This window comes from Pelodiscus sinensis, chromosome 30 (genome assembly GCF_049634645.1).
Source record: "Pelodiscus sinensis isolate JC-2024 chromosome 30, ASM4963464v1, whole genome shotgun sequence".
In the NCBI taxonomy this organism is placed as follows: Eukaryota; Metazoa; Chordata; order Testudines; family Trionychidae; genus Pelodiscus; species Pelodiscus sinensis.
Window position 1 is genome coordinate 2,640,466 of NC_134740.1, and position 12,365 is coordinate 2,652,830.

The following is a 12,365-nucleotide window of genomic DNA, read 5'->3' on the forward strand; positions in this document are numbered from 1 at the left end:
AACCCCAGAGTCCTGATCCCTCCAGCTCTCACCGCTAACCCTCGCTGCCCACACACAGGCAGCAAAGGAGCCCAGATGTACAGAACCCAACCCATGCAGAGAAATGACAACTCACATCCCTCCTCCCTCACTGCCCCTCCTCTTAGAAATCCCCCAAACCAAACCCCAGGGGCAAACCCTGCCCTGGACACACGGGGAGAGCTGGGGCCATTCCCTCCCCCTGGGTTCAGGCTCTCTGCAAACTCAGGGGCATGTCCCAGAAACCAGCCCCCTCCTCTGTCTGCCCCCCCCCCGCCTCAGCCAGGGGGCAAGAAACCTGCTTGGAAATCAGCCAAAGGCTGCCCCAGGGACATGTCCCCATGGTCTGTGGTCTTCAGAACATGAGTGAGGCCTGGCTGGATGGCTGGACCCGTCCTTTGGACTCTCATGGACACCATCAGAGGTCCTGGGGAAGCAGGAATTCTCCACCCATGGCCCTAGAGAGGCCAATGAAGGATCTCGCAGCATCTCAGCCCTGGGGCAGGCTGGCTCTGCCCCTTCCACACACACCTCAGCTCACAATCTGGGCCTAGCTCATCCTACACTATGTCCACTCTGGTGGGATGGTCCCGAGCCAGGGGAGAAGGTCACATCCAGTGGCTGGGAGTTCCAAGGGAACCTCTGGGAGTCGGGACCCCAAGGCCACTGAAATTCAAAGGGGGTTGGGCCATTCCGTCCCTACAAGCTCCAGCCCCATGGAGACCCCACAGACAAGGTGCAATGTGCTCCCAAACCAGGGGGAAGAAGGGAGATGCATGGTGCATTGAGTTGAGATATCCCAGGGGATCTGGGCACAAGGTTGCCATGGGAATATGGCATGGGCCACAGAGAGGGATGTGGCTATTCCTGGCAAAGGAGACGACCCCCATTCTGAGAGACCATCTGGGTCCTGCGTAGGGCCTGCAGTCACCCTGGTATCTCAACCAGTCCCACCTCCGCCTTCCGGCCCCTTCTCGGTTTCCGTTCCCGGAAGAACACAAGGTCTATTTGAGGAGCCGGGGCGTCCCCTCGGCCCTGCTCCGGAGACGCAGGTGTCCGGCGGGAAGTCCCTGCGCCTCAGAACAGCACCAAGAGGGGCAGAAAATCAAACAAGGGCTGAGGGAGGAGAGGAGAAAAACACCCTGAGTTATAAACACCAGGTGGCCTTGGGCTGCTTGGTCGTTCAGCCGAGAGAGCCGACCTTGGGGCTGGTGATACAACCGTGTGATGAGGGTGGGGTGGTTGGCTTAGATGGATCAACTCCATGGTTTTGTCCATGGCCATGGGTTGCTGTGGGCCACCATGCCCCTTTCCTGCCCGTACACTCTGATGCCCCTGGAATGGGATTGGTTTCCAGAACATGGAAAGGGAGAGGGCAGAGAGGAGGGACGTGACCCTCACAGTCTCCATGAGCTGGGAGCGTGCTACTGCAGAGTGACCCCTGGGGGCAGCCGCACCCCCCAAGGGAGTGGGCAGCTGGGGATGGGCCCCACCCTCTTCCTGGCCAGCCCACCCTGGGGATGGGCCCCACCCTCTTCCTGGCCAGCCCACCAGGTAAGCAGCCCCAGCACTCGACGGGGAGGGGAGAAGCTACATCAGCCCCACCACTGTGCCCCCCTGAAAGCACCACTGGAGCCAAACAATGCACCCCTAGCCCCTCCCACAGGAACCACAGCCTGGCCCCTCCCCTCTCCCCCACACCGCCTGTATGGCATGAGCCTGGGGGGCGTGGGTGGAAGGCCTTCAAAGGCCTGCTTCCCACCAACTCCCCCACTCCTAGACACTGCCCTCCCATCCTGGCACCACCCCCCACAGATCCAGGGACAGCTGGATAGAGGCCTGCGAGGTCCCCACCCCCCACACACACACCTGGTCTTGGCCTGTACCTAAGCAACTTACCCCATGTAAGTCTTCTAGTCTATTGTATATTTGAGAGAGTTTGTCTGTTTGTTCAAGAACTTTTCCTGTAGCATCATAGACTCCCAGGGTTGGCAGAGACCTCAGGAGTCACCAAGTCCAGCCCCCTGCCCAAAGCAGGACCAACCCAACTCAACCATCCCAGCCAGGGCTTGGTCAAGCCAGGACTGAAACGCCTCTAGGGATGGAGATTCCTCCCCTGCCCTAGGGAACCCATCCCAGGGCTTCCCCACCGGCCTAGGGAAATCGTTTTTCCGAATATCGAACCTAGACCTCCCCCACTGCAACTTGAGCCCATTGCTCCTTGTTCTGCCATCTGCCCCCACTGAGAACAGCCTCTCTCCAGCCTCTTTGGAACCCCCCTTCTGGGAGTTGAAGGCTGCTCTCAAATCTCCCCTCGCTCTTCGCTTCTGCAGACTGAACAAGCCCAAATCCCTCAGCCTCTCCTCGTAGGTCCTGTGCTCCAGCCCCCGAATGATTTTGATCACCCTCCACTGGATCCTCTCCAATGTGTCCACATCCTTTCTATAGTGGGGGCGGGGAGGGGGGCAGAGATGGACATAATACTCTAGATGTGGCCTCACTAGAGCCCAATAAAGGAGAATAATCACTTCTCTGGATCTGCTGGCCATGCTCCTCCGAATGCAACCTAATATGTCGTTAGCTTTCTTGGCTACAAGGGCGCCCTGTTGACTCATCTCCAGCTTCTCATCCACTGGAATCCCCAGGGCCTTTTCTGCAGAACTACTATTTAGACAGTCGGTCCCCAGCTTGTAACTATGCTTGGGATTCTTCCGTCCCAAGATGCAGGACAATGTAGCACTTTAAAGACTAACAAGATGGTTTATTAGATGATGAGCTTTCGTGGGCCAGACCCACTTCCTCAGATCAAATAGTGGAAGAAAATAGTCACAGCCATATATACCAAAGGATACAATTAAAAAAAATGAACACATATGAAAAGGACAAATCACATTGCAGAACAGGAGGGGGATGCGGGGGGGTGGGAAGGGGGAGGAAGGAAGGTAAGTGTCTGTGAATTGCTGATATTAAAGGTAGGGAGAGTGGGATGTTTGTGAGTTAATGGTATTACAGGTGATAATTGGGGAAACTTAAAATTCGACACTTACCAACAAGGACTTAACAAGTCTTTGAACTTTCTCACCCATTACCAAGACAGTTTCCCCAATTATCACCTGTAATACCATTAACTCACAAACATCCCACTCTCCCTACCTTTAATATCAGCAATTCACAGACACTTACCTTCCTTCCTCCCCCTTCCCACCCCCCCGCATACCCCTTCTGTTCTGCAATGTGATTTGTCCTTTTCATATTTGTTCATTTTTTTAAATTGTATCCTTTGGTATATATGGTTGTGACTACTTTCTTCCACTATTTGATCTGAGGAAGTGGGTCTGGCCCACGAAAGCTCATCATCTAATAAACCATCTTGTTAGTCTTTAAAGTGCTACATTGTCCTGCATTTTGCTTCAACTACCCCAGACTAACACGGCTACATTTCTATCACTATTCCGTCCCAAGGGCAGGACTCTACACTTGTCCTTGTTGAAGCTCATCTGATTTCTTTTGGCCCAATCCTGTAATCTGTCTAGATCACTCTGGACCCTCTCCCTGCTCTCCAGTGTATCTACCTCTCCCCCTAGCTTAGTGTCATCTGCAAACATTCTTTTTTTTTCATCCTCCTACAAGTAATAAGTAGCAAATGAAACTAAAGCGAGGCACCGTGATGGTTTTTGCAATCTAACATTTTTTTTCCCCAGACTATTTGAAAACGGCTGCAGTCTCGGTGGTCCGCTTCATGATCTGTCCAAATATCGTTTGTACCACGAGCTCATTATCGGAATGTGCTTTGGATAGGAGTGTTTTATTAAAAAAACCCAAAAACGAATAACTTTTCCTCGTTCCATCTGACTGGTGTTCTCGGAGCATCGTTTGAGAACTTCCGGCCGCGCTGAGAGATTGTATTTGCATTAAGCCGACACGAAAATGTGCAAAAATAAAATCTGTAGCTGACGCACGAATGGAAAAACAAAGGTTTACTTCCTCTGAAGAAATGTATTCAGTTTGAAAAAACAATCAATATTCAGCTAGCTTGCTCGCTACACTTTTTGACAAAATCGTCCATTCACTCATCGTAAGTCCGATTTTGTACAGAGGCACCTTCAATTGTCAATAGCGCTGAAATTGACAAATGTTCCACCCTCCCCCACAGTCTTCTCTGCAGAGGGACGGCCTCCTCCCCCCCAGAGTGGCCATCTCTTCATGGGGAGGGAGGGGGGGGTTGGTGGATCCAGTGTTGGACTGCCCAGCCCTGGGGGACCCACGTTGTTGGGGGCCCCCAGGTGCTAGGGCGCAGTATGTTTCATTGTAAATCTGCCCCTGCCCAAGCTGCTGCAGTGAGAGAGGGCTAGGGTGGTCCTTTCTCTCTGCAGTGGCCTGCACCCTGAACCCTTCCTCTCCAGCCCTGCCCCAGAGCGGTGATTGACATGAAGCACGAACCTTTTCATTTCATTTTCCAAACAACAAAGATGAATTGAGTTAAGAGGAAGGCTGGTGCCATCTCGTCATTAATAAGTGCTTATAGAAACATGCCACATTCGATAGAAATTGAAATTGGAGAGGGTCCAGAGAAGAGCAACGAGAATGATGAAAGGTCTGGAGAACATGCCCTATGAAGGAAGGCTGAAAGAATTGGGGTTGTTTAGTTTAGAAAAGAGAAGATTGAGGGGGGACATGATAGCAGTTTTCAAGTATCCAAAAGGGTGTCGTAAGGAGGAGGGAGAAAACTTGTTCATCTTGGCCTTTGAGGATAGAACAAGAAGCAATGGGCTTAAACTGCAGCAAGGGAGGTTTAGGTTGGACATTAGGAAAAACTTCCTAACTACCAAGGTGGTTAAACACTGGAATAAATTGCCCAGGGAGATAGTGAAATCTCCATCTCTGGAGATATTTCAGAGTAGGTTAGATAAATGTCTATCAGGGATGGTCTAGACAGTATTTGGTCCTGCCTTGAGGGCAGGGGACTGGACTCGATGACCTCTCGAGGTCCCTTCCAGTCCTAGTAATCTATGATTCTATCTATGATTCTACAATAGCTTTCTTAACTTAAACCATGGTATAACTTAAACCATTGCTCTGAATTAACGCATCCAAGCCGGAGAAACTGATCACTTCCTGGTCGCTCCTCATGGGTGCTGGAAACCAAATGAAATGTTCATTGTCTGCTAACACGATTGCTTCTTGCAAACACTTGGAAGCAGAATGAAGCCTCATCAGACTGCATCGTGCACACGTTGGTTGCTTAAAAGAAATGTCCACAAACCCTCTGAAATAACATCAGATGGAGTTGGAAACAGGCCAGCCATGCTAATGAACGTTTATCAGGAACTAGACCTACATTTGTAAATGCGATTGTAATCAAAACCGGATTGCAGAGGGTTATTATGTAGAACTATCGTTCACTTATCAGGGATGATCTAGCCCCATGGCAGTGGAGGGAGGGGAGAGGAGGCAGGGAGAAGGACCAAGCTTCAGGGTTTCCTACAGGCCAGATTAACTTTTGGGGGGTCCCCGGATTAGTAGATTTTCTGAGCTCCTCCCCAGGCTCTGAAGTGAAAGCAAAATGAGGGGTTCAGTGTGCAGGAGGGGGCTACCAGGGAGTGGGATAGGGATCTGCAGCATCTGTGATTTTCTAGATCTCTAGAAACATATGCCTTAGTCATTTCTTTTCCCAGCTGAGAAGTCCCAGTCTTGTTCATCTCGCCTCCCATGGAGGCTATTCCTTACTTCTACTCATCCCTGTTGCCCTTTCTGTACCTTTTCCAAATCCAAGAGATCTTTTTGCAGCTGGTGTCATAATCAGGTGGACTGACCAGCAACCTGGGGACTAAAGGTTAACTGTGTCTCCCATCTCTAGCCAGGTATCTGGTCATCCAGGAACAATGCAGGTGAGGATTTCAAACTGGGAGAAAGTTTGTCTGAGTCAGAGCAGTTTCTTCCAGGTAACAGGGAGGGAAGGCTGAAGGAATTGGGTTTGTTTAGTTTAGAAAAGAAAAGATTGAGGGGGGACATGATAGCGGTTTTCAAGTATCCAAAAGGGTGTCGTAAGGAGGAGGGAGAAAACTTGTTCATCTTGGCCTTTGAGGAGAGAACAAGAAGCAATGGGCTTAAACTGCAGCAAGGGAGGTTTAGATTGGACATTAGGAAAAACTTCCTAACTGCCAAGGTGGTCAATCACTGGAATAAATTGCCCAGGGAGGTTGTGAAATCTCCATCTCTGGAGATATTTCAGAGTAGGTTAGATAAATGTCTATCAGGGATGGTCTAGACAGTATTTGGCCTTTTCTCTCTTCAAGAAAAGTCTGCTGACAAGGTGTAAGGTGTAAGTAGGTCAAAGTTTAGCTAGTCCGTCAGGTTTTAGTGTTTTCTGGTTTGGGAATTTGGAACTGAGGTCTGTGCTGTTAAAAATGTTTTTTCTTTCTTTAAAAATGTTTTTTTTCCCCTTTCTTTTGTAACTAAGTTTAAGTGAAGGCTTTTCCCTGGAGTATCTAAATCAATTGGTGGCTCTTTTTCATCTAGCCTCTTAACTATGCTTGCAACTATAGCTTTGTTTTGATCATAAAAGGTTTCTTTTTCTAATTAGCCGGTATTGGTGGATTTCTGTGTCCTGGAAGGTCTGTCTGTCTGACTGACTGAAGAGTTAGCTATCACAGACTACAGCTCGTTTTTCTCTTTTCTCTTTTTCAAGCTCTTTTGGGGGTTAGGTTCAAATGTCCAACCTTGTTTGCGGGTTCAAAAGCACTTGATAGTGACAGCGAATTTCCTAAAGTCTGGGTATTAGGATTTCGGGGGGACGTTTTTTGTGCCAAAGCCTGTAGATATAAGGTTTTGGGGTGCTTTTGTGGGCCCCCACTTCTCCATTTGTCATGCCAGTGTGGGGAACAGCCTTAACAGATGGGGTGACCAGATCTACATACAGTATTCAAGATGTGGACATACCAGGATTTTATATAGAGACACTATGGGTATGTCTACACTGCCACCCTAGTTTGAACTAGGGTGGTTAATGTAGCCATTCGAAGTTGCAAATGAAGCCCGGGATTAAAATATCCCGGGTTTCATTTGCATCTTGCCGGGCGCCGCCATTTTTAAATCCCCCTTAGTGCGGATTCCATGCCCGCGGCTACATGCGGCACGGAGTAGGTAGTTCGAATTAGGATCTCTAATTTGAACTACCGTTACTCCTCGTGTGCATAGTTGGGATTGCACTTTTGCATGTGGAATACTTTGCACTTAATCACCACTGAATTCCAGTGTTGTGAGATCCCTTTGTAACTCTTTGCAGTCAGCTTTGGACTTAACTATTTTGAGTAATTTTGCAATATCTGCAAATTTGGCCACCTCCCCGTTTACCAAGAACTTTTAAAAGTTTAAAAAGGAAAAACTTAAAAAAACCCACAAATAGTCTAATACAGGCATGTCCAAAGTCCGGCCCGCGGGCCAATTGCGGCCCGTGTTCCGGTTTAATACGGCCCCCCAGGTAATTTGCCAATATCTATCTTTTATGGTCCCCAACGAATCCATATGTATTGAGATGAATACATTGTAAAATCTCAGTTAATGTCAGTTGGTCTAAATCAGTTATAAATATATTTGGACACAACATGTATACTTGGTGTTATGTTCCTGTTCATATTTTTTGAACTTAAAAGTTGACAGACAACCTTTATTACCAATAATATGTAATGTACTTTACAATGTTCCTGACATATATTTCAGCTTCCTGGATTTTTTTTTCATCTGGCCTTCAGATATGAAAGGCAGAGTGATTTAACACCTGTTTAGATTTGTCATCAATGTAACGAAATGAAAAGTATGCCGTTTGCAATAAACTTTGCATAAAATAGTTAATTTGCATTTAATTGTAATGGTTCAAAGAATATCAGGCAAAATGGTCGGCCCTCACGCATGTTCACTTCATCAAATCTGGCCCTCTTTGAAAAAAGTTTGGACACCCCTGGTCTAATACAATGGTGGCCAACCTATTTAACAAAGAGAGCCGAAACAGCAGTGGAAAAAATGTGAAGAATTGTTGAGGGGGGGAAAAAAAAAGGAGGCTGCAGCTTTAAAAAACAAGCTTAGGCTTTTTGGCCATATCAGGCTCCTGTCGATGGCCGCCCACTTGGGTGCCATTTTGAATCACCGGCCTGGTGAGTACAGGGAAATCGGGGGCGAGGGCCGTTGGACGGGGGCTCAAGAGCCGCACTTTTGGGGGAAAAGGGCCGGCTGCATGTGGTCTAGTCGCACCTTAAAGTCTAACCAAACATGTTAAACGTTTAACGATACTGGTCAAAATGCAAATCGCAGTAGCACAACACTCCTTGCTACACCTTTTCCCCTTCCCTAGCTTTTAAGTACCTGGCAATGTTTTCATGATGATCGAAGGATCCCTTCATTGTTCGAATGCCCAGTCTTCTGTTATTCTTAATCACCTGCCTCCCTCTTTTATAACAAATTCCCTGCTGCAAAGACAAAGCTGCAAGCGCTCAGACTCTATTGCAGCTAAGTGCTGCTTTTGAAGCCAGGCCATCCAGCTTTAAGCAAACCCCAAGTATGAAATCCAGGGGTTCAGATTTTGTGTCTCCCCACCCTTACCTGGCCCCCATGTTCATGTGGCTTTGTTTTAGCACATCAGAGTGCTCAAATGCACAATCAGAATGCACGTGTCAGTGGGGTGAGAAAAGTCTCATAGACTCATAGACTTTAAGGTCAGAAGGGACCCTTATGATCATCTAGTCTGACCCCCTGCACAGTGCAGGCCACAGAATCTCACCCACCCCTCCCAGAATAATCCTCTCACCTGTATCTCAGGCCGTGTCCAGACTCAGGGTTTTTTTCGGGAAAAGTAGCCTTTTCCCGAAAAAACGTCCCCTGCGTCCAGACTCAAGCCGTGTTCTTTCGAAATTATTTCGAAAGAACGCGGCTTTTCTTTCGATGGCGGTAAACCTCGTTTCACGAGGAAGAACGCCTTCTTTCGAAAGTTCCTCTTTCGAAAGAAGGCGTTCTTCAATGTAAAGAGGCCGTCTTCGAAAGAGAGCATCCAGATTTGCTGGGTGCTCTCTTTCGAAAAAGCAGATTTCTCTTTCGAAAGATCCGCCTGCAGTCTAGACGCGATCTTTCGAAAGAGGCTCTTTCGAAAGAAGCCTGCAGTCTAGACATAGCCTCAGATATTGAAGCCTTCAGATACTTTGAAGGCCCCAAGATGCAGAGAATCCTCCAGCTGTGATCTGTGCCCCATGCTACAGAGGAAGGCGAAAAACCTCCAGGGCCTCTGTCAATCTACCCCGGAGGAAAATTCCTTCCCGACCCCAAATATGGCGATTAGCTAAACCCTGAGCATGTGGACCAGACTCATCAGCCAGACACCCAGAAAGTTCTCTATAGTAACTCCTATCATCCCTCGTGAGCAACTAAGTGCGTCCAGAAAGGGTAGTGGAGTAAAAATTACAATATTTTCAAAAAAAAAACCAACCCTACTTGAGTAAAAGTCAAAGTATCACAAAAATAAATGGCTTGAGTAAAGCACAAATATCCCCAAACTTGAGTCGTGTCATGAAGTATTTCTACTTAGTTACTTTCCACCTCTGCCCACGGGCGGGATTCTTTGAACATGGCGAGGCATCTCCCAAGCAGGGTGTGCACTGAAAGACACAAGCGGACGGGCTGGCTGGAACAGACGGGTACAGGGTGTCGGCGTTTCTAGCCCCAGGGAGGAAGTGCCAGGAGCACTGGAGCATTGTGGGAAGTGCTTTGTTTCCATGCCCGTCAGTGTGAAAGAAGCTATTTGCCTATATTTGCCTATAGATTTGCATGTATAATATAGGCGTGCGCAGCACATTCCAGTAGGGTGTGCACCCAAAGAATTTTTTTAAATGTACTCTTTGACTCCCATTAGCCACATCCCTGACCCCTGTTAACCATGCCCCTGACCCCCATTAGCCACACCCCCTGACTCCCATTAGCCACACCCCCTGACTCCCATTAGCCACGTCTCTGGAGGTAACACTCTTGGGACAAGATGGACACATCACCAGAAGTAAAAGGTGTCATGTGACCCCCCTCTAAGGACTTTTCCCATCAAACTCTCCTCATGCAACTATCCTGCAATTGCATTAACCCAACGTGTGTGACATTAACGGGGGGGGCGGAGAGCTGGGGGAAGTGTTCCCTTGAAGAGTTTCCTCCCGTGAGCAGAGTGAATTTTGTGTTGTGCACCAGTACCGAGTTCACGGGGCTTGTTTGGGTGTGCCACTGTGACACCCAAGTTATTAATACATTTCTTATAAACCTCTTCTTTTTCCCTCTGCTGCCATGTCTCCTCCCCTTGCTCCATCAGCTCCCCTGGTGCCTGCTGCCCCCCAACCCCTCACCCTCGTCTGCTGTCCTGACTCCTGCCCTTCTCACTGCCCTCAGCCCTGCTGCAACCTGCCCCCCTCCACCAGCCCTTCTCTCCCCCCTGTGCCCACTCCTCCACTACCCCACTCTGATCACGTGAGCTACCCCTCCTCATCCCCTCTCCTAACACCTGCCCTGTGTCTCTCCTCTAGTGCTGGTCCCTCCCCTGCAGGTGTCTGCCCTTCTGCTTCACCCCCAGAATTCCCTGGCACCTGCACCTTCCCTTATCCCTGCACCCTCCTGGTGCCTCCCCCTTCCCTCACTGCCTCTGCCCCCTTTTTCCCTGATACCCACCCCCTCAGCACTCTCTGCCCCCATTCCCCTCATGCTCCTCTGCCCTCACACATGACTTGCTCCATCCCTGCCTTCCTCATGCCCACCCCTTCTTTCAAGCCTTCTTCCAGCACCTCCTCCTCCCCCTCTAGCTTCCAATGCCCCTCCCCTCCCCTCTCTCCTCTCCCAGCACCACCCTGCCCCCTCCACCCTCCCACTGACACCTCCCCTCCTGCTCTTTTACTCTTTGTCTCCAGTTGGCCCCCTGGCATTTGTCTCTCCTGCACCCCAACCCTTGGTGCCTTCCCCTTTCTTCTCCTGACCTGGCCCCCTCCCCTCAGCACAAGCCCCCTCCCCCTATTTCCCCCCTCCCCCACCCCTTCCTGGCTTCTGCCTTCCAGTTGCAGGGCGGCCGGAGCCTTTTTGAATCCGGCGGTCGCCAGCCGTGACGTCACAATGCCACGTCACACCAGTGTCTTGGCATCTGCCAGCATCCCGCCCTCTGGCTCGGGCCCCACCGCCTCGCACCAGAGCTGCATGCAGGCAGCCCGGTGGTGAGAATCGCCGCACTTCCCCCTCCCCGGTGGCGCTCTGCTCCTCCACCGGCCAGCGGATCGGATGGGGCCGCGCCACCCGTCGTGCAGGCTTCGGCCAGCCCGTCACAATGGCCCACTGGGCCAGTCCGCCTCTGCATTAGGGTGTGCCTGGGCATGCCTATCATGTATATGCAGCCATACTTAAATTGTGGCCTTCGGCATGTGCTGTGAGTATCAGTGTGATCCCGGGGGCTTCCAAAGTCGAGTTGCCCTGATCTAGATAATGCTTGATCCTGCCGTGAGGGCAGGGGACTGGACTCGATGACCTCTCGAGGTCCCTTCCAGTCCTAGTGCTCTAGGATTCTATATTTCTATGACTGTACAGTCATGATTCTTAACAGATACCTGCAATAGGAATTATTAGGAAAGGGATAGAAAATAAGACCCAGAATATCTTACTGCCCCTGTATAAAACTATGGTACGTCCACATCTTGAATACTGTGTACAGATGTGGTCTCCTCACCTCAAAAAAGATATTTTGGCCTTGGAAAGGGTTCAGAAATGGGCAACTAAAATGATTAGGGGGTTGGAACGGGTCCCATATGAGGAGAGGTTAAAACGACTGGGACTTTTCAGTTTAGAAAAGAGGAGACTGAGGTCTATAAAATCATGAGTGGTGTGGAGAGGATCGATAAAGAAAAGTTATTTATTAGTTCCCTAAACAGAAGAACTAGAGGACACCAAATGAAATTAATGGGTAGCAGGTTTAAAACGAATAAAAGAAAGTTCTTCTTCACACAGCGTGTAGTCAACCTGTGGAACTCCTTGCCAGAGGAGGCTGTGAAGTCTAGGACTATAACAGAGTTTAAAGAGAAGCTAGATAATTTCATGGAGGTTAGGTCCATAAAAGGCTATTAGCCAGGGGATAAAATGGTGTCCTTGGCCTCTGTTTGTCAGAGGCTGGAGAAAGATGGCAGGAGACAAATCGCTTGATCATTGTCTTCGGTCCACCCTCTCTGGGGCACCTGGTTCTGGCCACTGTCGGCAGACAGGATACTGGGCTAGAAGGACCTTTGGTCTGACCCAGTACGGCCATTCTTATGTTCTTATGTTCTTAATACATTGACATTTCATTAGATTGT